Source organism: Perognathus longimembris, unplaced genomic scaffold (assembly GCF_023159225.1).
Source record: "Perognathus longimembris pacificus isolate PPM17 unplaced genomic scaffold, ASM2315922v1 HiC_scaffold_5230, whole genome shotgun sequence".
Lineage (NCBI taxonomy): Eukaryota > Metazoa > Chordata > Mammalia > Rodentia > Heteromyidae > Perognathus > Perognathus longimembris.
The window spans coordinates 136,251-163,071 of record NW_025960635.1 but is presented as its reverse complement, the minus strand read 5'-3'; the positions used below and the strand labels follow the sequence as shown (position 1 = coordinate 163,071).

Here is a 26,821-nt window from a genome sequence, read left to right as displayed (position 1 = left end):
GTGATACAGAGGGATTACAGATTCATACGAAATGCAGTGAGTATATTTCTTGTCCTACTTGTTAACTTCTCCCTCATTTCCCCCTCCCCCTCCCCTGTCCCCCAAGAGTTGTGCAGTTGGTTTACACCAAATGGTTTCTAAGTGTTGCATTTAGAATGGTTTGTCTTTTTGTTCTTTGTCTCTAAATTTTGGTATTCCCTCTCCCTTCCCCCATTTTATTACCCATATAGACAATATCCAGGGTACTCAGATGTAATGCACTGGTAGCAAGTGTACATCCACAGCAAGAGAAACAAAACTAGACAATCCACTCAGTAAAACAAACAGACAAGGAAACAGGGAAAAAAAGTAGTATGAGTTGACATGTCATATTGAGAATAATTACAACAGTGGTATAACTCTTGTGTCCCTAACGTGGGGTTCATGTCACTTGGCATCTTCTTATATGGTCCTATGGGTGTAGATATTGGGGTATTTTCCTCTTCTATCATGACTGGCCTATTCCTGTACTAGCTATTCCCTATGAGGGACACCATAGGGTTTATGTTTCTTTGGGTCTGGGTCACTTCACTTAGTGTGATTTTTTCCCAAGTGCTTCCATTTCCTTACAAATGGTGCAGAGTCATTCCTTCTGATGGAGGCGTACAATTCCATTCTTTATATGTACCACATTTTCCGGATCCACTCGTCTACTGAGAGGCATCTAGGTTGGTTCCATGTTTTAGGGATGACAGTTTGTGCTGTGATGAACATAGTTGCCTCCAAACCCACTGCAGTTCTTACAAGCCCAACGCCTTTTTTTTTCCAGATAGGATGGTATCTCTGCCATTCAGCGCAATAAACAGGTGGATTGAAAAGGTCTGGACCCAACTGGATATAATGGAGGATTGTGGCCACGTGTCTCTGACTGGAGCAACAGCCCCTTTCCTGTGCGTCTCTTTTTGCGATAGTCTCCCAGAGCACGCATGCCCACTTCATGTGCCTTTGAACTTGGGGAAGACATGCATGCCATGGCTGAAGGGAGACCCAAGCTCCAACTCCAGAAAAGGAAGACCCACCAGCACCCCAACCTTTGCTGAATAGCAGGTGTCCTTTTTCCAGTTTTCTGAGCCAGCTCTGGAGTTGGAACAAAGCTGGGATTGAGGTGTCAACCCAAGGCGTGTCTGTCCTCTGTGGGGGTGGACGCACTGTCCAGTTTGGTGTCTGTGACCCTCCAAAGCTACCCGAGCTCCCCTGCCAGGTAGGGCCCCAGCTCTGGGGCAGGTAGGGGCCACTTCAGTGGTATCCTGGGGATCGGAGTTGGGACACCCAAGAAATGGTGACTGGCTGTCTACATACCTCATCTCCTCACTCCTTCCTCTCTGCTCTCCTCTGCTCTGCTCAGCTCCCCTCCCCTCCCCTCTCCTCCCCTCCCCTCCCCTCTGTTGCCTTCGTGATTATTTATTGGTGTTTTAAAGAAATTTTGCTGAAATCATGTGCATGTGATGTTTCTGCTGCTCATGGCGTTTCGTTAAGCTTCAACGTGTAGAGTAGGGAGCAACAGGAAGCCCCTCTCCCCAGGGTCCTTACACGGCTCTCTGGGATCTTGGCGCTTGGGGGGCATGCTGGGGTGCAGGCCCTGGAGTTTGGGAAATGTTCTTTTCACAAGCTTCTGTTTGCTCAGTTTCCTTCCTTCCTTCCTTCCTTCCTTCCTTCCTTCCTTCCTTCCTTCCTTCCTTTCTTCCTTCCTTCCATCCTTCTTCCCTCCCTTCCCTCCGTCTACCCATCTCTCACTTTCTGCCAGTACTGGGGCTTGAACTCAGTGCCTTGGCACTGACCTGTAGCCTTTTGCTCAAGGCGTATGCTTTACTGCTTGAGCCACAGCTCTGCTTCTAAGGCTTTTTATTTGTCTCTTCTCTTACTTCTTCTTTTGATTTACCTCTTCTTTTTGGAGATAAGTGTCTCACAGATTTCCCAGGCTGGCTTTGATCCACAGTCCACACATCTCAAATGGGTTCTAAGTGTTGCATTTTTAATGGTTTGTCCTTTTATTCTTGGTTTCTCGATTTTGGAATTGCCTCTCCCTTCCACAGTTTTCTTACCCATATAGACAATATCCAGGGTACTTGGATGTAGTACAGTGGTTGAAAGGGTACAGCCACAGCAAGGGAAACAAAACTAGACAAACCACTGTGTCAAACAAACAGACAAGGAAAAAGATAGAGAAAAAAGGAAGGATATTACGAGTTCACATGGCATGCTGAGAATAATTAACAGAGTGGTATAACTCTTGTTTCCGTAACGTGGGGTTCATTTCACTTGGCATCTTCTAATATATCCCTATGGGTGTAGCTATTCTGGTATTTTGGTCTTCTATCATGCCTGGCCTATTATGTACTTGCTATTCCCTATGAAGGTGACCATAGAGTCCATGATTTTTTGGGTCTGGGTCACTTCAATTAGAATGATTTTTTCCAAGTCCTTCCATTTCCTTACGAATGGTAGTGTCGTTCCTTCTGATGGAGGCATACAATTCCATTGTGTCTTTGTACCACAATTTCCGGATCCACTCATCTACTGAGGGGCATCTAGGTTGGTTCCATGTTTCATCGATGACGAGTTGTGCTGCGATGAACCTAGTTGCCACCAAATCCACTGCAGTTCTTACAAACCCAACGCCTTCTTTCCAGATAGGTCTGTATCTCTGCCATTCAGCACAATAAATAGGTGGAGAGAAAAGGTCTGGACCCAACTGGGGAAGGTCCAAATAGCAAGCCAGTGTGGCTGGGCCACCTTGCTCTGTGGCCTCTCTGGTAATACCGTGTGGCACACGGCTTTTTGCCAGACCTGAGGGTTTCTCCTGGGCTTCTATTTGCGTCTCTTCTCCAGGATGCTCCTGACCCAAGGAGGAGTGTTGGCCTCTCTGAAGCTTATGGTTTAAATCTGTAAAATGGTGTTGAGTGACATGGTAGTTATTGAGCAAAGTAGCAGTAACTTGTCCTGAGTCCTTTCTGTGTGCATGGCTACACACAGTTCATAACTAGTCAGCCAAGAACAAAGAGTACGTTTGGCTGTGTGTCAGGCAGAATGAACAAGGCTCATGCTGCAATGTGAAGACCCAGATGCAAGCAGCTTCCAATACTAAGCCTGTTTCCTGGTATCCTTTCTCCCTTGGCCCTTCCCCTCCACCCTTTCTACCCTTCCACCCAGCAACTCCCTCCCCTAGACTCATCTACCAGGCCTAGATTAGGACCTTATTCTATTTCAATCGGGTAATACCAAAGTAATATGAATTACTCCTAGTTTACAATATCTTTCTGATATTGTACTAATTATTAATTAGCAGCACTACAAATTAAACTATCTTATACCCAGGCTTCGGTGTATCTGTCAGCTATTATCACAATGCTGCATAATGCCACATAACAGCCCAACAGCTACCACAAACAAGGCAGTTGCCCCTTACTACCACCTGGCTCCGAGCCTCAACAATCCAGGGCTCCTCTACTGTCTCTCAGACTTCTCTATTGTCTCTGACATTTCTTGGTCCAGCACACATGTGCAAGGGAGCAATACCTGCCAGAAAAGCACAAGAATCTGGCTCTGGTCATGTCCTCTGCGACAAGATGAGGATTAAAGACAGCCTGCCCCAGCCTGGTCGACATCACGGTGGTGAAGGGCGTCCACCCTCCTTGAATCTGGTCATACACTGGATCTCAATGGCCAATACAAAATGGTAGCAGTAACTGGGCCACAAATGCCAGGACTTAGGAGTCTGGAAGCTTCCAGTTCCCATCTCCCTGGTGCATAGGAAGCTTAAGGAGTCCCAAGGAGATGCCCATGTGGACAGAAACCAAGGCCAACACACCTTGTCAGCCTTGTGAGTGCGCCATGTTGGAAGAGCCCCAGCTGAGTGGCCCCAGCCTACATCCTGTGGAACACATCTGTGCCACCGTGTCAGGACCTACTTGGTTGCACGCTTGTGTCCTGGGTCAATTAGAATGGTTGCTCTGAGTTCCAGAGTGTTCAGGGAGGCATGTTGCATAACTATAGACAACCAGAATAGACTGCTGGCTGCAAAGCCAAGGAAGAAGTCAGGAGAGGAGGCCCCAGTAGGATGCCACAGAGGAGCAGACGAAGGCCCTCACCATCACCAAGCGACCACTCCCACTGTCCTGTGGCTGGGGACAGACACCCAGTGCTTAGCCATGATATTTTGAACTGCCCCATAGAGATCATCCTATGTTAAGAAAATGAGGGAAACTTTCACCAGCAAAACAAATACTCAATCCAATTCACTATAAGGAAACGTATTCAGAAAACAGCCATAGAGGCGGGGCCTTAGGTTCTGTTGGTTACATATGTATATACGTTAGTCAAAATACCTACAACCGAACAATTATACTATAAAATTTAATTACCTTGTAACTCATGAGTACCACGAATTTTCAAATGATTAAAAACCAAGTGCTTCTCAAAAAGGTATACATTTAAAAGTAGCTACTAACTTGGATACAAATTACCAATGCCCAGTTTGAGTCTTGAAAAAACATGCATTCTAAATCAACACCCAAAACTGGAGGAAAGGAGAACTATTATCCCACCAGTGTTTTCTTCAGCACCAATATCATCATCATTCTTTTTACTACTCCAGACAGAAGCGGAAGTGCACCTACACTGAACCACAAATGGACTGCAGTGAATAATATACCATTCAGAGGGGATGGGAGATATGGCAATGAGCGCTATGTGTGCTCAATTCAAGTAGACAACAGGGGTGTGTGTGCATGTCATACATGAGGCCTGGCATTTATTGTGCTTATGAATGTGGAAATGAAATTCCAAGGTAATGTCCAGTTTTGTTTTTCCTACAGCTAGATAAACTGAGAATAAGATGAAGAGAAGATTTGGCATTTCTCCTAGATTCTAGGGAATCTTCCACTCCTGAGATTCGATCCTCTGCTTCAGTTAGTCGGAACTGTAGCTAGCTACTAAATTTCGAATCTCTTTTCCTTCTGACTGGTCTTTCCTGATGATTTCCATGTTCTTGCTATAATTATCTCTTAGGCCCTGCATGGCCTTTTTTACTTCATTAACGTGATTAATTTGGTTTTGAGTGCTGTCTCTCAAATCTTTTAGCTGGGTGACTATCTTTTCTTTTGATTCTTGAAGTTCATTTATCTTTCTATTTGTGGAGGCCATATGAAATTCTCCATTAATTTTTGCTTTGCCTCCTCATGCTCTAGAATAGTTGACTGAAGAGATTCAAACTTCTCAGTTGTCATTTTTATCAGTAGATTTTGTAGAGCATTTTGAGTGTTCTCTTTTATGCCTTTGACTGACCGCTCTGCTTCCTGCTTGTTTTGAGTGGGAGATGAGAGACTCCATTGTTTGCCATCTTCCTTGTGTTTCTTCTGCCCTTTTGGATTGGGAATGCCAACCTATAAGCACTTGTGAGCACAGTTTAAGACCCAAAGCATACCTTACCGAGCACTGTTGTTCAAATCTTAAAAGTTCACAATTATATACAGAGATCTTCTATACCTGTATATACAATTGGATTTGGTGTTCCTAAAGAATACAATTTTGCTATAACAACCAATCCTGAGCCCTGTATTCAGTAGATAATTATTTACTGTTACAACCCTATGAGCAATTTTTGATCTTATATTAAATTCTTTTTGGACTGGCAGGCTTTGTCTTTGAACCCCTTTGATTCACTCGGACTGAGCAGGGATAGCCTCTATCCAATAACCAGGGGTCAATGGAATGTGGAGGTCCTGGAAGTAAGTTAGGAGGGTAAGCTAGCGGTAGTAAAGAGTATTGAGTAAAATGTATGGGAGGGGTGGGATGATTTTAGTTTAGTTTCAGTGACGTGGAAATGTGGAGAAGAATAGAATCAGTAGAAAGAACAGGGTTAACACGATAAACAATGGAGAGTTAGCAGAAAAGAGTGTAAGTGTTATTCATAGGAAAGTAATTTTTAAAGAAAGAGAATGTGAAGAGAGAAATAAATAAAAAATACTGGAAGACAAATGCACAAAACAAAAATTATTTTAAAAAATGGAAAAAAAACATAAAAACAAACACCCAAAAAAACCAAACTTCATAAACCAAACTTGATAAACCAAAGAGGTAAAAATGGAAAACAAATAACCAATGATATTTCAGAAATGAAAAAATAAAATAAGCTTAAAAAGTGTTTTGAAATAAATGGCGTCTTCCTTGTTTGGGTGGGCGTTCTCCAGTGTCTGGTTTGCTTGCAATGGTTTCCAGTGTATTTTGCTGCTTGGCTGGACCAGCTGCTACCATCCAGAGCTCTGGAGGTCATTGTTTCCATCCTGGGCCCCTGATTTGGGGGCCTAGGTGACCCCTTGCCATGTATGGGGCTACCTAACACTGTGACCAAGTGGCCAGCCTACTCCCAAGCCTCCTTTTCCTTCCAGGGTAAAGGTCACAATGATTCCTCAGTCTTGGCTGCCCCCTGCCCAGGGCCCTGAGCACGGCTGAGCTTTAAACATTCGTGTGTGCTAGGGTGGGCGTGGCGCACACCTTCAGCACAATCCCCTTCAAAGCCAAAGTTCCTTGAGCACTTTCTCTTCTTTTCGAGTTAATGTGGGCAGCCTGCCATGTTCCCTTGGAACCCGCTTATCGGATCTCCCTGCAGCAACAGTGTGCAATACGGGAGCAATGTGTGTAGAACCCCATATATTACAGAGCCAGGCTATCCAGGGATCTGATGAGCTGGCTGAAGCCTGTCAGAGCCTCACCTCCTTATGGGAAGACTCAGGTGGACATAACTCCCACATGAACCCGTGTCCTGAGGATTTTAGAAATTTGCCTAGGCCATGTCTCTGCAGAGGCCTAGGAAGCCACCAGCACTCCACGTGGTCTCTTGGTGTCTAGAATTCCCTTTATTCTAGCACTTGTCTATGAAGTCCTCACTTCTCAAGTCTTGCCAACCACCACCTCACCTCCCAGCGGCTCCTATCCTGACCCAGGATTTCCCTCTGTCGCCTGACCAGGTCCCATGTCTGCCAGTGGTATCACCAGGCAGCAGGGGTCCGCAGGGCTCCTTTCTCCTTCGTCCTCGGCATGAGCAAAGGGGTTATGGAGAAGCTGATTATGGACACAAAGAAATCTGTTTATACCCTGAGTGTATGCATGGGACAGACTGAGCATCCTAGAGGAATGACTTCCGACCCGGGCACTCTTTGCCCGGTTCAACTCTTTGCCAGGGACTCTGGTGGAGACCCAGGTGCCACTGGAAGCACAGGACCAGGTGGCTGGCTGCCTGCTGGCCTGTCTGGGTTGCACTGGTGGGGAACTGACTGTGGCATGCTGCCACCTGGTGGCGGCTTTATGTTGCATCTGTGGAAGGTGAACCTGTAGCAAGTCTGGGTGTTGTCTGGGGGACAAGGGGCTAAGATGGAGATGTTCACAACAGAGCAAAGCTCGGCACAGGCGTGGAGACAGGGGCCTCATGGAGAAGTAATAGAAGAAAGCGAATTCCAGACACCAAGAGACCACGTGGAGTGGTGGTGGCTTCCTAGGCCTCTGTAGAGACATGGCCTAGGCAAATTTCTAGCATCCTCAGGACACGTGTTCATATATATGGGGTTCTGCAAACATTGCTCCCGTATTGCACACTATTGCTGCAGAGATATCCGATAAGCAGGTTCCAAGCGAACATGGCAGGCTGCACACAGTATCTCGACATGAAGCCAAAATCTCCCCTCTGCTCACCACCATTCCCTAGACTTGAGAATTCAAGTTCCTGCCCATGGAGGTGGTGTGCAAAGTATAAAGCGCCACACACACTGCGAACATCTTGCACCAACTTTATCTTGGACCTCTGTTTTGGTTTGTGCCCATATTGGTGTTAGACCTCAGGACCTGGGTTCAATTCCTTAGCTTTTTTGCTCAAGGTTGGTGCTCTACCATTCTTGAGACACCACCCCAAGTCTGTCTTCTTAGTGCTTAAGCGGAGATAGGACCTCAGGGACTCTCCTTCCCAGGCTAACTTCAAGCGGCGACCCTCAGAGCTCAGCAATCTGAGAAGCAAGGATTACCTATATGAGCCACAGGAGCCTTGCCTTTTTTATTTTTTTTATTTTTCAGTGAGGGATTCATGCCAGCTTTGAACCTGACGTGTATCCTTCCCTGGGTATAGCAACCTGTCAGGAGTTTACTATACCTCTGTACATCATGCCGTCTGGCCAAGACAATGCTCAGGGCAGCGGAGCTTCCTGAGGCTTTTGCTGGTGATTTCACCCTGCTCTGCCATGCATTGTGGTTCTCATTTGACCTGAAAAGCAGACAGTCCAGGAGACTGGCCTGTCTGCTCCTCCAGAGTCACCAACCGGGCTGGGGATATAGCCTAGTGGCAAGAGTGCCTGCCTCGAATACACGAGGCCCTAGGTTCGATTCCCCAGCACCATATATACAGAAAACTGCCAGAAGCGGCGCTGTGGCTCAAGTGGCAGAGTGCTAGCCTTGAGCAGGAAGAAGCCAGGGACAGTGCTCAGGCCCTGAGTCCAAGGCCCAGGACTGGCCAAAAAAAAAAAAAAAAAATCACCACCAACCAACCAAAGGAGACGGCAGAGAAAGAAGAGAAACTGTTTAAGTAACTTTGGCTTTGAAGGGGATTGTGCTGAAGGTATGCGCCACGCCCACCCTAGCACACACGAAGGTTTAAAGCTCAGCCCTGGGCTGGGGATATAGCCTAGTGGCAAGAGTGCCTGCCTCGGATACACGAGGCCCTAGGTTCGATTCCCCAGCACCACATATACAGAAAACGGCCAGAAGCGGCGCTATGGCTCAAGAGGCAGAGTGCTAGCCTTGAGCAGGAAGAAGCCAGGGACAGTGCTCAGGCCCTGAGTCCAAGGCCCAGGACTGGCCAAAAAAAAAAAAAAAAAAAAAAAAAAAAAAAAAGCTCAGCCCTGCTCAGGGCCCTGGGCAGGGGGCAGCCAAGACTGAGGAATCATTGTGACCTTTACCCTGGAAGGAAAAGGAGGCTTGGGAGTAGGCTGGCTGCTTGGTCACAGGGTTAGGTAGCCCCCAAATCAGAGGCCCAGGTTGGAAACAATGACCTCCAGAGCTCTGGATGATAGTAGCTCATCCCAGAGAGCATGTAGCCAGTTTCCAGCCTACCGCAGCTGCTCCCTGGCCCCTGGGCTCTCCAGGAGGAAGCTTTCCTGTTGTGTGGCCAGGCAAGGGAAGGCGATACTTCCCATGCTCCTTTTTTTGGGGTAACTGGATCCATCGTCACCTCCCAGCAGATGACTGGGTCCACTCTTAGCCAGGGATGCAACGCTTACTGATGCATTTCATTATAGCAACATAGACTGGCTTTTATGCAGCAGAGCACCCATTGCTAAAGTGATGAGACCCAGGTGGTGCTGGGAAGAGGAGATGATGGCCTAGCTGCCAGAGGACTGAGGACGGGCTGAGCTGGGTCTGAGGAGAGCCTGAGCCACAAGCCCCTGGGTGATTCAGACAGAGCCAACACCTGCTTGCTTTGGATCAAGCACTTTGATTCATGCTGACTGTCACCTCTGGCTCTCAGAACAAGCAGTCACCCGCCTGGACCGTGTTTCTAGCACGTGAGATGGACAGTGGTCTTGTGGGATGGGGGCATCTCACTGGAACATCCTCGTGAGGAGGGACAGGAGGCAGCGGCGGACAACACACAAGCAATCTGGCAGCACGGGCTCAGATGCAGCCACCGCCTCCCCTCTGGGATCCATTCTCTCTTCAGTGCAACCCGGCCCCTGCCTCCCGCCCCACCCAGACTCGGCCCTGGCAGAAGGGCTCGGGGTGAGCAGAGCTCTCCAGCCGGGGTCTGGCCGTGAAAGTCCAATGGTATGGTCCAGATCAAAGACCTCACCATGATTCGGCAGCTAGGAGTCTTCAATCTGGGAAGACTGCAAAGCTGAAGCAGGTTTGTATTGGAGCAAAGGGAAACCACTGGGCTCTTAATCTTTGAGAATCTAAAAAAAGCTCTAAGAACAGTGCTCTAGTTCAGACCAGGAGGAGACAACGACCCTGGTGAACATGGTCTATGGCCTAAAGCCACGGGTGGCCCCTGACCCATGACTTCTCCATCCCTGCCATCCTTCCCTTGGGCCTGCAGGGGAGGAAGTGGCAAAAGCAACCCCAAAAACGTGCTTCTGCTGTCAGTGGAGGTGGTGGCCACTGCCCAGTGCCTACCACCCCCTCCTCCAGCTCAGCCCAGAGGCCCCCAGTCCACAGGAGGAGGCCTGCCTGTGGGGAGACAGAAAAACAGAAAGGACGCCGCCACTCATTCTTGTAATGGAAGCTACTCAGGACGCTGAGATCTGCGGACTGTGCCAGCCTGGGAAGTCTGTGAGACACTTCTCTCCAAAAAAGAAGACACAAGTAGAAAGAAGAAGAAATAGGACAGACAAATAAAAATCCAGAAGCAGAGCTGTGGCTCAAATACTAAAGCACTCGCCTTGAGCAAAAGGCTACCGGTCAGTGCCTAGGCCCTGAATTTAAGCCTCAGTAGTAGCCGAATGTGAGAGATGGGTAGAGGGAGGGAAGGGAGGGAAGACGAAAAGAAGGAATGAATGAATGAATGAAGGAAGGAAGGAAGGAAGGAAGGAAGGAAGGAAGGAAGGAAGGAGGAAGGAAACTGAGAAGCACAAGCTTGTGAAAAGATCATTTCCCAAACTCCAGGGCCTGCACCCCAGCATGCCCCACAAGCTCCAAGTCCCCAGACATCTGTGTAAGGACCCTGGGGAGAGAGGCTTCCTCTTTGCTCCCCACTCCACACATTAAAGCTTAATGAAATGCCAGTAGCACCAGAACCATCGCACGCACATGATTTCAACTGAATTTGTTTAAAATACCAATAAATAATCAGGAAGGCACCAGAGGGGAGGGGAGCAGAGCAGACAGGAAGGAATGAGGAGATGTAGTGAGGTATGTAGACAGCCAGTCACCATTTCCTGGGTGTCCCCACTCCGACCCCAGTATACCACTGAGATGGCCCCTACCTGGCCTAAAGCTGGGGCCCTAGCAGGCACGGGTGCTTGTGTAGCTTTGAAGGGTCACACACAGCAAACTCAACACCAAACAGGGGCCTTCTCAGAAGATGGCGTAGGAGCAGCAGAGCCCTCCGACATTGCAATTTTACTACTCCAGAGACACTTTCAGTGTTAGAAGACAGCCCAGTAAGTTATAACATTCCAGGGATTCTGGTCAGGATGAAAAAGTCGGCTTTGCTTGCCTGAAAACACAGATTTGAACTCCATGCCGCATTCTGCTGCCATGCCAGTGCTGGTGCCTGCACAGTGCCCCACACCGTCTGCACCTATAGCACACAGCAGCGACCAGGAGGAATGCATCCAGCTGGCAGCAGACAGATGCACATCGCAGGCTGAGCATGGACAGGCTGAAATGCAGAGGAAACGTGAGTAACACACAAAAGACATTCTAACATGCGCCCAAGAGCAGCTTCTGGAAGACAGCCCTTCCCCCACCGCCAGAGCAAAGCGTCATCTTTGACACTGGCATAGGGTCAGACCAGACTGGAACTAAAGAGGGCCTAGGGAAAGCAAGGACAAAGGGGCCATCTTTGAAAAGGGCAAGAGGGGCCGACCAGTGAGAGCCAATTCCGCCCAGGAGAACAAACCCTGCCTAGACCAGGGCTCACGCACTCAGGTGAACTCAGCCAGATGTGCCCTGCACTCCAGAATTTCTAAATTAAAACCAAAAGCGGCGAGCAGCTTCTGTCAGCACTGAACAACCAGATGGGAGAACAAACGTTTCCCGAGACAGATAAACAGTCCCATCACAGAGGAAGCCCAATTCCCAGCCCAAAACGGAGCTGAATTCCATAGCCTGCTCCGCCCAGCAGGCCGCCCCGCCCAGTAGGGAGGAGCCTCCCCCAGCCAAGCAACTCTTAGCCAGGTAAACCAGGCCAGGGGCGCCCCGCCCTGCTGAGTCCACAGCCTATTCAGAGCCAGGCATTAAATTTTTTAACCTTTTTTAAAAAATTTTTTTAATTTGGAAACGTAGTTGGGTTTTTACTTTCCATTTTTACCTGTTTGTTTTATCAAGTTTTTTTTTTTGTTGTTGTTGTTCGATTTTCTGGGTTTGTTTCTTTTTTAAAAAAATGATTTTTCTCTGTTTTGTGCATTTGTCTTCCAATATTTTTTCTTTATTTCTCTCTTCACATTCTCTTTCGTTAAAGATTACTTTCTTATGAATAACACCTCCACTCTTTTCTGCTATTTCTCCATTTTCTCTAATTTTAACCTTGTTCTTTCTACTGATTCTACTGTCGCCACATTTCCATGTCACTGAAACTAAACTAAAATTACCCCCCCCCCCCATACATTTTACTCTATTCTCTTTACTACCTCTAACTTACCCTCCTGACTTACTTCCAGGACCTTCAGATTCCATTGACCCCTGTTTATTGGATAGATGGTATCCCTGCTCAATCCGAGTGAATCAAAGGGCTTCAAAGACAAAGCCAGCCCATCCAAAAAGAACTTAATATAAGACAAAAAAAATTACTCATAGGGTTGTAACAGTAAATAAGTAACTACTGAATACACGGCTCAGGATTGGTTGTTATATCAAAGTTGTATTCTTTAGGAACACCAAATCTAATTGTATATATGGGTATACAAGGTATCTGTATATAACTGTGAACTTCTAAGATACATACAACAGTGCTTGGTAAGGTCTGCTTTGGGTCTTAAACAGTGCTCACGTGCTTGTAGATTGGCATTCCCAATCCAAATGGGCAGAAGAAACACAAGAAAGATGGCAAACAATGGAGTCTCATCTCCCACTCAAAACAAACAGGAAGCAGAGCAGTCAATCAAAGACATAGAAGAGAACCCTCAAAATGATCTACAAATTCTCCAGATAAAAATGATAAATGAAATGTTTGAATATGTTCAGTCAACTATTCTAGAGCGTGAGGATTCAAAGCAAAAATTAATGGAGAATTTCATGGCCTCCACAAATAGAAAGATAAATGAACTAAAACAGTCAAAAGAAAAAATAGTCACCCAGCTAAAAGATTTGAGAGACAGCACTCAAAACCAAATTAATGAAGTTAATGAAGTAAAGAAGTCCATGCAGGACCTAAGAGGTAATTATAGCAAGGACATGGAAATCAGCAGGAAAGACCAGTCAGAAGGAAAAGAAGTTCAAAATCAAGTAGCTAGCCTACAGTCCCGACTAACTGAAGCAAAGGATTGAATCTCAGGAGCTGAAGATTCCCTAGAATCTATGGAGAAAGATAAAAAATCAATACAACTCTATTCCAATGAAGAAGGACATGGGAAAAACCAGCCAACATCGGAACACACTCTAACTGGGGGGTCTGGGAGGGAAGGGGAAAAGATCAGTGTTGATGGCCCACACCTGTGGGCTCAGCCTAGGACAGGCAGAGACACCTGGTTCTGCTGGTCAAGGCCAATCTCACCTTCCCCAGAGACCCTGGCTCTAGCAATTCTTGACTGGCACTGTTTAATCTCAAGGCCAATCCAAACTTCCCCCAGAGACCTTGTCTCTAGCAATTCTTGACTATCACTGTTTAATATCTAGACCTTCCACCTTGGTTCAGGGAAATACTGCCAAGTATCCTCTCCATAACAACCTCTGTGAGAGCTCAGTTTCCAATCAATATTAAGCCCTTTATCTATCTATCTATCTATCTATCTATCTATCTATCTATCTAACTATCTCTAGTCACTTATTCTGATATTTTCAAACTATGCAGGTATTTCTGTTATTAATACCATCATCTCTTTACTTCCTCTGTGATAATTCCCAAAAAAACTCTTGTTTCAAGTCTGCCAACAGTGTTATATTTTCTTCCTTTGGTGTCATTCTCTTCTGAGCCTTCTTTGTACCTTCATGTGTGTAGTATTATGTCTTTTTATCACCCTAGATCTCAGTTCACCGTCGCAATACACGGAGGCATCCCTGAGAAATGCTGAATCTTCTCTTTATCTTATTCTCAATCAGTTTGTCTACCTGTAGGAAAAAGAAAACTGGACATTACCTTGGAATTTCATTTCCACACTCATGATAAGAACAATAAATGCCAGGCCTCATCTATGACCTGCATACACACCCCTGTTGTGTACTTTCATTGAGCACACGTAGCACACATTGCCGTATCTCCCATCCCCTCTGAATGGTATATTATTCACTGCAGTCCATTTGTGGTTCAGTGTAGGTGCACTTCCACTTCCGTCTGGAGTAGTTAAAAGAATGCTGATGGTATTGGTGCTGAAAAAGACCCTCATGGGATAATAGTTCTCTTTTCCTCCTTGGGTGTTGCTTTAGAATGCATGTTTTTCTCAAGAGTCAAAGTAGGCAGGGGTTATTTGTGTCCAAGTCAGCAGCTACTATTGAATGTATACCTTTCTGAGAAGCACTGGGTTTTTAATCACTTGAATATCGGGGTTCTCATGAATTACAAGGCAACTAAATTTTATAGTATAATTGTTCAGTTGTAGGTGTTTTGACTAACGTACGTACATATGTAACCAACAGAACCTATGGCCCTGCTTCTATGGCTATTATCTGAATACATTTCCTTATAGGAATTGGACTGAGGACTGCTTTTTCTGGTGAAAGGTTATCATTTTCTTAAGATAGGATGGTCTCTGTGGGGCAGTTCAAAATATAAAGACTAACCACTGGGTGTCTGTCCCAAGCCAGAGAAAAAGGAGCTGAGTTCAAAGCCCAAACCACCAAATAGTCACACAGACTACAAGAGCTTAAAAAGCAAACATGTGCATATAGTATCTAGGTGTTTTTCAGTTACTGGGATTTGGGGGTAACATAAATTGGATTTGGATTTTTATTTTTTCATATCTCTAGAATAGATATTTTATTTTTTATAGTACTTAAAATGATATTTTGGTTCATAGAATCTTCTTTTTTTTCCTTTAGCAGAGATTGTTCTAGTGATTCCTTCAATTCACTTACCTTTTCTTTGGCAATGTCCATGTGTCGGGCTGTCTGTCTCTCCCATGTAAGCCCTTTCTTCCTCGAACCTGGACTGCCCGACCCACAGGCAGCAAGGCTGGAACGAGGGTTACGTGAAAGCCTCAAACCCCTCTGTAAACACGAAGGGCCCTTCCTCCCTTTTGGCTCAGCGAGAACAAAAGCGCGAGACACGTGGACTGCTTCACGGAAAGCTTCTTGGATTTCCGTTTTAATAAGGGGAAGTGCAAATAGACTTATACCAGCAGTGATGGTGGGAGAGGGAGGGACTTGGGGTGCCTAGCTGTGCACTAGCGATTGGCTAATGAGCTATCCGTCCAAGAGTGGCTCCTCTGGACCTCCCTCATGGGCTAACTTCACTTCCCATAGTACCGCCCTCTGGGCATTGCCGGCGACAAGGGGGCACACGTGCTAGCTCTCGAGAAGTGGGGGGCTGGTCTCAAAACTACCCCAGCAAGGAAAGAAAGAACAAAAAGCATACCAACAAACCAATTCAGATCCAATGGAGAGCTGGATAGGGATGCCATGGTGAACTCAGAAGAGCCAGGAGACAGGACACAGGATGTGAACACGAAGACATGTGGCATGGAGTCTCTGCATATGTGTAAAACAATGAATGGGCTGACTATGATTGCTTTCTGATTTTTCCTGTCTCCTGATAACATGTTTCTAGGTTTCTTGAATTCCCTGATTAAAGAGTCCATATAGCATTCATCTAAATTAATTCAAAAAGAAAATTTGGTTCCTTAAAATGGTATCTTAGTAAAAATACATTCTTCTTAACACACGTAAAAATAAATATTAAATAGCACTATGACTTTAATATATATAATAATAGTACACAAAAGGTAAGTTAATTAAGCATGTCCAGTATTTTTTAAAAATTCAAGAAGAACCCCAAAGACTCTACACCCAAGTTACTGGAGCTGATCCAAAACTTGGGCAACATAGCACCATACAAAATAAACCCTCAAAAATCAATAGCTTCTCTAGATGCCAAAAACCGGAAGACCGAGGCTGAATTCAGGAAAGCAGCTCCTTTTGCAATTGCCTCAAAAGCTTTTCATTCACATATTTAACACTTTGGCTAAGTTGGATAGTGGCATAAGTGATCAGAGATTCCCTAAACAATTACCCAAACTCAGGAAGTGCCCGCACGTGACAGGATGAAGGACAAGGTAGAACCACATTGTGGAATTACAACCCATCCACCCAGCCTGTGTACTACCACCCCAGAAGGAACAAGCCTGCATAGAACACACCCTAACAGCAGGGGGTGGGAGGTCAGTGTGTGAGGGCCCACACCTGTGAGCCCAGCCTACAGGAGGCAGAGACAGCAGGTTCCCAAGCTCAAGGCCAAACTGGACTACGCCCAAGACCCTGTATCTGAAACCCAGCAAGCAAACAAATCTGTTCCCCAGCAGGCCAGCAGGGCCACAACCCCTCAAAGAAACCAGAGAAGGGAAGGAAAGGGTGGAATAATGCACACACCTGTATAAACATACAGACATGTAATATATGTGTGTATACATAAATATTGATTTATATATGTGTATACTTAGATATATGTGCGCATGTGTGTATATATATACATGCATACACGGAGGTGAAATGGTCCCCAGCCCTGGAGTTTGGGGAGTAAATACAAAAGTGTGCCTAGAGCTATGGGGAGAGGAGGAACTAAAGGGCCAGAGACCGAGGGTCTGGTCCTCAGGGTTGACACAAAGGGAGGGTTGGTGGAGGGGGCCATTGCACCGAGGCTGGGAACCCAGGTCAAGGGAAGGGTGAGGGCTATCTGGACCCAGGAGGTCGGGACAAGAAGGGCAGAGCAGGCAGAGGGCCGTGGAGTTGGGGGAGGGCCCTGTGGAAGGCCAGGCGTGTGGTCAGAACCCCTGGCAGGACCCGAGGGCACGGAGGGCATGTGCCGTGGGGAGGGGCTTAGAGGCGGAGCTGTCAGGAGGGAGGGTCAGGCAGAGGCCTATATAAGGCGGGAAGCTGGCCGCCAGATTGCTTTGGAAGGCGACCACGGAAGGAAGCAGAGGAAGAGGAGGAAGCGGAGGCCAGCCTCACAGTAGCAACAGACCAACCGACCGATCAACCGACCGACCGACCGACCAGAGGAGGAGTGCCCAGAGCACGGCGAGTGACCTACAGCACCCAGGAAGCCAGGTGAGCGGCCCGCGCATCTCTGCGGACGTGGACGGTGTGGGCATCGGGATGGGCGCGGCCGAGTGGGTGTGCGGGGCCGTGCGGCAGCTCCAGCAGCGCCTTGGTTCCAGCACAGACGCGGATGAGCTCCGCCGCTCCTTGAGGCTGCTCTCCCGCCTGCCCATGACGCCGGAGATCCTGGCGGCCACGGGTGTCAGGGGGACGCTGGAGGCCTTGAGCAAGCACCAGCAGGTGGGCAGTGTGGCCAAGGAGCTGGCCGAGCGCTGGGAGATCTTGGCTGTGCCGAGCCACGTGTCAGAGGCTCGCAGCCAGGTCCCGGAGCGGGCGGTAGCTCCGGAGGCCACGGGGGAGGATCTGGGGCAGGGGGAGAGGAACGGGGCGCAGGAGCGGGAGATGGGGAAGGCATCCACCGCAGATCAGTGCTGTCCCAGTGGGGCAAGGGACCCACTTCAGGCGGGAAGCCAGGTGAGCGGTCCGGGCCTGTGTGCAGACCTGGACCTGGGTGGCGTCGGGACGCAGACGGCGGAGTGGGTGTGGGGGGCCGTGGGGCAGCTCCAGGAGCGCCTGGCCGCCAGCACCGAAGGGGACGCACTGCGCAAGATCCTCAGGCTGCTGTCCGTCCTGCCCATCACGGCGGAGATCCTGGCCGCCACGGGAGTGAGAAGGACAGTGAAGGCGTACAGAGCACACCCGCAGGTGGGCAGTTTGGCCAAGGAGATGGCGAACCGCTGGAAGACCATGGCTCTCCTGGGCGGAAACCCAGCGCTCGAGGCAGAGCTGATGGGCCGGGGCCCGGAGCGGGATGGGGCCCCAGCGCCCTCCCAGGAAGTTCTGGAATCACGGGAACGGAAGCAGAAGCGGAAGAGGTGGAGCTTGGCAGGTGCGGATCCTTCTTCTCAGAGCAGGGCCGAGGAGCCTCGGGGTCCAGGATACCAGGCGGCGGAGGGGGCTTGGGGAGCCGCGCGGCAGCTCCAGGAGCGCCTGGCCCGTAGCATGGACACGGAGGAGATCCGGAAGACCCTGAGGCTGCTCTCCGTCCTGCCCTTCATGCCGGAGATCCTGGAGGCCACGGGAGTGAGGAGCACGGTTCAGGGGCTTAGGGAGCACCAGTTGGTGGGCAGCTTGGCCAAGGAGCTGGACCTGCGCTGGGAGACCGTGGCTCTGCTGAGCCGCCACCCAGGGCTGGTGCCGGCGCTCCTGGGGCAAGTCCCCAAGCGGGATGGCGCTCGGGAGCCCAGGCAGGATGGCCCTAGAGAGGGAGAGAGGGAGGCAGAAAAGGAGAGGAAGAGGAAGGATGAGGGGGACGGGGAAAGAGAAGAGGAGAAGGAAGGAGAAGAGGAAGAGGATGAGCCGGATCCTTTCTCTCACTGCGGGACTCATGAGCCATTGGATCGAGGAACCCAGGTGAGTGGTCCCTGCATCTCTCCACACGTGGTCCAGTGTGGCATCATCACACAGGTGGACGAGTGGGTGTGGGGGGCCGTGGGGCAGCTCCAGGAGCGCCTGGCCTCCAGCACTGAAGAGGAGGAACTCTTTAAGTCCTTGATGCTGCTGTCCGTCCTGCCCATCACGGCGGAGATCCTCGCCACCACGGGAGTCAGAAGGACAGTGAAGGCGTACAGAGCACACCCGCAGGTGGGCAGTTTGGCCAAGGAGATGGCGAAGCGCTGGAAGAGCTTGGCTCCCCTGGGTGGAAACTCAGCACTCTGGTCAGAGCTGATGGGCCAGGCCCAGGAGCGGGATGGCGCTCCAGCACCCACTGAGGAAGTTCAGGAACCCAGGGAAAGGAAGCAGAAGCGGAAGAGGTGGAGCTTGGCAGGTGCGAATCCTTCTTCTCAGAGCAGGGCCCAGGAGCCTCGGGGCCCAGGATACCAGGCGGCAGAGGGGGCTTGGGGAGCCGCGCGACAGCTACAGGAGCGCCTGGCCCATAGCACCGACATGGAGGAGATCCGGAAGACCCTGAGGCTGCTCTCCGTACTGCCCTTCATGCCAGAGATCCTGGAGGCCACGGGAGTGAGGAGCACGGTTCAGGGGCTTAGGGAGCACCAGCGGGTGGGCAGCTTGGCCAAGGAGCTGGACTTGCGCTGGGAGACCGTGGCTCTGCTGGGCCGCCACCCAGGGCTGGTGCCGGCGCTCCTGGGGCAGGACCCCAAGCGGGATGGCGCTCAGGAGCCCAGGCAGGATGGCCCCATGCAGTCGGAGTGGGCTGAGTGGGAAGAGCTGATGAAGGAGGCAGGGGTGGTTCTGGAATCCCCGGAGAGGGTCCCGACGAGTAGCGAGGTCAAGGGAGACCAGGCGGGCAAGCTGGTTCTTGTTGAAGCTCCTGATCCCGCCCGAGAGGAGCCAACGGTGCCGCCCGAGGGCGACCCTCCGGATTTCCCCGGGGGGCCAGTCGAGTCAGGTGTGCTGCCCGGACAGGGGCGGATTTCCCTTTTTCCACTCCCTCCGCATGGGGCCTCTGCGCCCTGGGGAGAGCCGAGAGGGGAAGGAGAAGATGAGGAGGAAGAGCAAGGTGAAGAGGAGGAGGAAGAGGAAGGGGAAGCCTTCCCTTTCCACAGAGTGGCCCTGAAGATCCCGGTGTACTCGGGACCCAGGCCCCTCCCGCTTCTTCCCTCCACTGCCCAGGAGGTCTGCGCGCTTCCCTCGCACAGTGCCGCCGGTGGTGCCCGGACACCCCGCGTTCTGTTCGAGCTCGTGCCCGAGCCTCGTCCCGCAGCTCAGCACCCCAGTCCCGGCAACGGTCACAGCAGGACCATGGCACCCGGCGGCACAGACAGGCTGTGGCAAGTCCGCTGCAGAAAGGAGTTTAAGGAGGCCACCCCGGCCCCGGGCGAGTCCTGGCAGGAGCTTTTCGTGCGGCTGCGCCAGGAGCGGGAGCAGCGTCTGCAGGCCGTGAGCGCCAGGATCCGGGCTGCCCAGGCCCAGGAGAGCGGGGGACGCCGGGCACAGATGCTCCTGCACCCGCTTCCCCAGAAGCGCCCTCGCCGCGGTGCCCAACCCCGGGCCTGCAGCACAGGGCCAGCCCCGCACCAAGGAGGCGCCCAGCAAGGAAACCGAGCTGGGGGAGGAGGAAGACTGGGTGCCTTGGGGGCCGGGGCTGCGGGTGCGGGCGGAGCTGCTGGAGGTGGGGACGGAAGGTTTCATCCCCAAAGCCAGACAGCAGCCTGCGCCCCCTCCGGCCCCACAATGGCGGCCCTCAGGCCCGTGGCCAGCACCGGAAAGCCCCCTGCTAAGAGAACTGCCCGGCTCATGGCCAACACCCTCCGCGATTACCTGAGATGCAAGAGCAGGGTCCCGGGGCGGTGACCCCAGAGGCCTGCAGCACCGGTGGGCTGTCCCAGGGACCCCTGGGGGACACAGGCTCACATTGAGTCCACTCTAACCTTCCCCCCGGGGGCCTAACAACGCATGAGTGCCCCTCCATACTGAGCTCCACTTGGATGGCCTTTACAATGCTATCTCCGTTACTAAATGCACTACTCTGATGAAAGGGCATTTTTCTCTTCAATAACAATCTACAGACTTGGATGTTAGATAAATTGTCAGGCAGGGCTGCAGAAGGGTAAATATACAGGAATATGTGTGTACATAAATATAAGTACGCATATGTTTATGTACTATAAACACAAACACATATATGGTTACACACACACACACACATATTTCATGTATTTATCTTGACAAAACACAGAGCACTGCCATCAGCTGAACTGGTGCATCGGAGATCAGCGACTCCCTAAACAATGACCCAAGCCGGTATGTGCCAACTCTTCTCCAGTGAAAAAGGACATGGGAAAGAACCAGCCTGCACCGGAACACACCCTCTCTGGGGGGAGGGGCCACAGGAGGGGGAGGAGGAGATCATTGTTGATGGGCCACACCTGTGGGCTCAACCTCCTAAAGAAAGAGACCCCAGGTTCTTTGGCTCAAGCCCCATCCCACCTACCCGCGGATACCGTGGCTCAAGCAATTCTTCACTGGGGCTGTTTAATATCTAGACCTTCCACCTTGGTTCAGTGAAATTCTGCCAAGTAGCCTCTCCATAGCAACCTTTCTGAGAGCTCACTTTCCACTCAATTGTAAGCCCTTCATCTACCCAACTCTACTCACTGTTTTGATAACTTTTCTAGTTTTGGTTTCTTAAGACATTTCCACATGTGCTACTTCTTATTTCCTTCCCTTGGCTTCTCTTATGAATTCAGTGGGTTACTAGGCTGATATTTTCACACTGTGCAGGTATTTCTGTTATTAATATCATCATCGCTTTATTAGTTCTGTGATAATTATACAAATAATCTTGTCTCAAGTCTGCCAACAGTGTTATATTTTCTTCCTTTGCTGTCAGTCTTCTGAGCCTTCTTTGGACCTTCATGTGTATAGTATTATGTCTTTGCATCACCCTAGATCTCAGTTCACCTTCGGAATTCCTTTGGAATTTCCCCGAGAAATGCCAAATCTTCTCTTCATCTTATTCTCAATCAGTTTGTCTACCTGTAGGAAAAAGAAAACTGGACATTACCTTGGAATTTCATTTCAACATTCATGATAAAAACAATAAATACCAGGCCTCATCTGTGACCTGCATACACACCGTAATGTGTACTTGCAGGGAGTACACATAGCACACAATGCTGTTTCTCTCATCCCCTCTAAATGGTGTATTATTCACTGCAGTCCATTTGTCGTTCAGTGTAGGTGCACTTCCGCTTCTGTCTGGAGTAGATAAAAGAATGCTGATGGTATGGAAGCTGAAGAAAACACTGGTGGGATAATAGATCTCTTTTCCTCCTGTTTTGGGTGTTGCTTTAGAATGCATGTTTTCTCAAGAGTCAAACTGGGCAGGGGTTAATTGTTATCCAAGTATGAGAAGGCACTGAGTTTTTAATCTTTTGAAAATTCGGGGTTCTCATGAGTTACAAGACAATTAAATTTTATAGTATAATTGTTCGGTTGTAGGTGTTTTGACTAACGTACGTACCTATGGAACCAACAGAACCTATGGCCCTGCTTCTATGGCTGTTATCTGAATACATTTTCTTATAGGGAATTGGACTGAGGACTTTTCTTCTGGTGAAAGGTTCCCTCGTTTCCTTTTTTTTTTTTAAATTTAATTTATTTATTAATTGAACACAATTTTTTTTGACAAGGTGTAGTGCAAAAAGAGTACAGTTACATAGTAGGGCAGTGTGTACATTTCTTGTGATATCTTACACCCTGTTTTTCTATCCCTCCTCTAGGTCAAGTAGACATATATACGATATACAATGTACCAAGAACATATACAGTAGCCACGTGGCCACGCCCAAGAAAGTTTGCCTAGGGCTTTAAATGTAATGTCGATATTAGACCATATGTCGACAGTAGTCTTATATGAACGTAAATACTTAGCTTTTGAGCTATTGTATTCCCCTGAGAGGTCAATTTTTGACCTTTATATGTTGAGTAATTGTTTGGGTTTACTTACATGCTGTTGGGTCGCTGCCCCAATCCTGTGGGGAATACTATTTGACAAGCAGTTTTTGGTTTCACAGACTTTGTCTCTACTATCTCTCCGTCTCCCTTTGTTAACAGTCATATATCAGGGAGATCATGCCCCTTTGTTTTCTGTGTTCTAGGCTTGTCTCGCTCAACATTATTTGTTCTAGTTCTGACCATTTCCCTGCGAATAACAATATTTCACCATTCCTAATCGCTATGTAGTATTCCATTGTGTATAAGTACCATATTTTTTGGATCCATTCGTCTGTGGAGGGGCAACTTGGTTGTTTCCATATTTTGGCTATTGCGAATTGTGCCACGATAAACATGGAAGTACAAATGTCTTTTTGATATCTTGGGGTTTGCTGTTTAGGATAGATGCCTAGGGGTGGTATGTCTGGGTCATAGGGTAGGTCTCTATTGAGCTTTTTGAGAAACCTCCATACTGTTCTCCAAAGTGGTTGTACTAATTTGCACTCCCACCAACAAAGGAGAAGGGTTCCTCTTTCCCCGCACCCCCTCCAGCATTTGTTGTTGCCTGAGTTCAGAGTATAGGCCATTCTAATTAGGGTGAGGTGGTATCTCAGGGTTGTTTTGATTTGCATTTCCTTTACTACCAGGGATGTTGAGCATTTCCTCATGTGTTTCTTTGCCATTTTTATAGCTTCTCTTGTGAGGTCTCTCTTTACCTCCTTTGCCCATTTCCTAATAGGTTTATTGGGCTTGGAGGGGCTTAGATGTTGAGTTCTCTGTAGATGACAGATATCAGGCCTTTGTCTGTTGCTCTGCTGGTAAATATCCTTTCCCATATCGTTGGTTGTCTTTCTATTTTGGTGGCTATGTCCTTATCTGTGCAGAAACTTTTCAATTTGTAGTAGTCCCATTTGTCAAGTCTTTCCCCTATTGGTTGTGCCCCTGGGACTCTATTCAGGAAGTTCCTTCCTGTGCCTATAAGTTCTAGCGTCTTTCCTACTCTGTCCTTCAGTAGTTTCAAGGATTCAGCTCTGATATTGAGGTCGCTGATCCATTTTGAGTTGATCTTGGTGCATGGTGATAGGCTTGAGTCTTCTCTGAGTTTTCTGCATATGGCTGCCCAGTTCTCCCAGCACCAGTAGTTGAAGAGGCTATGTTTATTCCATTGTATGTCCTTAGCTACTTTGTCGAATATCAGCTGACTGTAAGAGTGTGGTTTTATTTCTGGATCTTCAATTCTAATCCATTGGTCTTCCGATCTGTTTTTATACCAATACCATGCTGTTTTGGTTATGATGGCCTTGTAGTAGAGCTTGAAGTCTGGTATTGTGATACCTCCTGCACTGCATATTTTGCCTAGAATTGCTTTGGCTATTCTAGGTTTTTTGCTGTTCCATATGAACTTATGGGTTGCTTTCTCTATTTCAGTGAAGAATGTAGCTGGGATCTTGATGGGGATTGCATTGAATTTGTATAACAATTTGGGCAATATGGCCATTTTCACTATATTGATTCTGCCTTCCCATGAGCATAGGAGGTCTTTCCATCTCCTTGTGTCTTCTTTGATTTCCCTTATTAGATTTTTATAGTTTTCATTAAATAGGTCTGTCACATCCTTGGTTAAGTGGATCCCTAGGTACTTTATTCTTTTTTTGACTATTGTAAATAGAAATGTTTCCATAATTTCCTTTTCTGCTTGTATATTGCTGGTGTACAGAAAAGCTGCTGACTTTTGTGGATTGATTTTGTATCCTGTTACTTTGCCAAATTGGTTTAATAGGTGAAGGAGTTTGGGGACTGAGTTTTTTGGGTCCTTCAGATATAAGATCATGTCGTCTGCGACTAGGGATAACTTGATTTCTTCCTTGCCGATGTGGATCCGTTTGATGTCCTCCTCTTGCCTTATTGCTATGGCTAGGGATTCCAGCACTATGTTGAAAAGAAGTGGGGAGAGTGTGCATCCTTGTCTTGTTCCTGAGTCTAGGGGGAATGATTTAAGTTTCTCTCCATTTAATATGATATTAGCAGTTGGTCTTTTGTATATGGCTTTTATTGTTTTGAGGAATGTTCCATCTATTCCTGTTCTCTCCAAAGCTTTTAATAGGTATGGATGTTTTATTTTGTCAAAGGCTTTTTGGGCATCGACTAAGATAACAATGTAATTTTTAATTTTAGATCTGTTTTTGTGGTGAATTACGTTGATTGATTTACGGATGTTGACCCATCCCTGTGACTGTGGGATGAAGCCTACTCGGTCATGATGTATGATTTTCGTAATCAGTTTCTGGATCCTGTTAGCTAATATTTTATTGAGGAGCTTTGCGTCTGTGTTCATTAGTGATATTGGTCTGTAGTTGTCTTTTTTTGTTGGATCTTTGCCTGGTTTGGCAATCAGTATGATATTAGCTTCGTAGAATGAGTTTGGGATTTCTCCCTCTGTTTCGATTTCACGGAAGAGTTTGAGGAGTATTGGTACTAGCTCCTCAGTAAAGGTTTTGAGGAATTCGTTGGTGAATCCATCTGGGCCTGGGCTTTTCTTTGTTGGGAGGTTCTTGATTACCTCCTGTATCTCACTGTAAGTTATTGGTTTATTTAGTTGGTTTATTTCTTCTTGGTTCAGTTTGGGCAGTTTGTACTTCTCTAAGAATTGATCCATGTCTGTAAAATTATTGTTTTTTTGCTGAGTAGAGCTTTTGGAAATAGCTCCTTATGATTGTTTGAATATCGTGTGTACTTGTTGTAAGTTTTCCGTTGGAGTCTTTGATTTTACGTATATGAGTCTCTTCTTGTTTTTGTAAGTGTTGTGGGGGTCTGTCAATTTTGTTTATTTTTTCAAAGAACCAGCTTTTAGTCTTATTTATTTGTTGAATGGTCTTTCTATATTGAATCAGATTTATCTCTTCTTTAATCTTTGTGATCTCTCCCCTCCTAGTCGTTTGAGATTCTGTCATTTCATGTTTCTCCAGTTGTTTTAGTTTCCTCGTGAGGTTATTCACCTGCTCTGCTTCCATTCTTTTCATGTGAGTGCTGAGGGCAATGATCTTGCCCCTCAGTACTGCCTTAGCTGTGTCCCATAGGTTTCTTTGTGATGTGTTTTCATTGTCATTGTGGCTTATGAATTCGTTGATTTCATCTTTCATTTGGTCTGTGGCCCAAGTGTTGGATAGCAGTGTGGGGTATAGCCTCCAAGAGTGTGTATAGCCTCTGTGGTATCCTTTGTTGTTGAGGGTTACCTTTAATCCACTGTGATCAGATATAATACATGGGATGACGTCTATACTTTTGTATTTGCTGAGGTCCTTTGTGTGGGCTATGACGTGGTCTATTTTGGAATATGATCCATGGCCTCCTGAAAAGAAGGTGTATTGGGCCTCTGTAGGGTGGAAGATTCTGTATAGGTCTGTCAGATCCATTTGGGATATGGTGTTACTTAGGTCCTCAGTTTCCATGCTAATCCTCTGGGTGTTGGATCTGTCTTGGAGAGAGTGGGGTATTAAGGTCACCCACTATGATTGTGTTTGCGTCTATCTTGTTCTGTAATTCTGTGAGAATTTGCTTGACATATGTAGGGCCTCTTTTGTTCGGTGAGTATACATTTATCACCGTGATGTCTTGCTTCTGGATTTTTCCTTGTATTAAAATGTAGTGTCCTTCTTTGTCTTTTTGAGTTGATTTTAATGAAAAGTCCAGCTGGTCTGAGATCAGAATGGCTACACCTGCCGGTTTGGTAGGTGCGTTTGCTTGGTAGATCTTGCTCCATGCTTTCATTCGGAACCTGATTTTTTCTCTTGCTGTAAGGTGGGTCTCTTTTAGGCAGCGATGTCAACTTTTTGTTTGCGGATCCATCCTGTCAGTCCGCTCCTCTCTATAGGAGAGTTTAAACCATTTATATTTAAAGAGATCAAGGATAAGGGTGTTCTTTCTCCTTCCATTTTCTTGTTGGGCTGTTTTTTCCTCTTTTTTTTTTTTTCTTGTCTTTAGTGAGCTGTTCTTTCTATTGGACTTTGACTATTGTATTTTCTTTCTGTTTCTGTCTGTGTGTCTTGTACGATCTCTGTTGGGTGGGGCTCCCCTCTTAGAATTCGCTGTAGGCTGGTTTTTTATTCACATACTCCTTTAGCTCCTCTTTGGTGTGGAAAGATCTGGTTTTCCCTTCACATGTGAACTCCAATTTCGCTGGATATTTGATCCGAGGTTGCATATTTTTAGCCTGAAG

The 26,821-nt window shown here is 47.8% G+C and overlaps 1 long non-coding RNA gene across 1 annotated transcript; it reads left to right on the top strand.

Annotated features, from left to right (window-relative positions):
* Window positions 1-937: 937 nt before the first annotated feature.
* Window positions 938-26,470, top strand: LOC125345036. The gene is made up of 3 exons (XR_007209697.1): window positions 938-1,423; window positions 22,232-22,239; window positions 26,460-26,470. It is a non-coding gene; the product is annotated as an uncharacterized LOC125345036 (long non-coding RNA).
* Window positions 26,471-26,821: the final 351 nt, after the last annotated feature.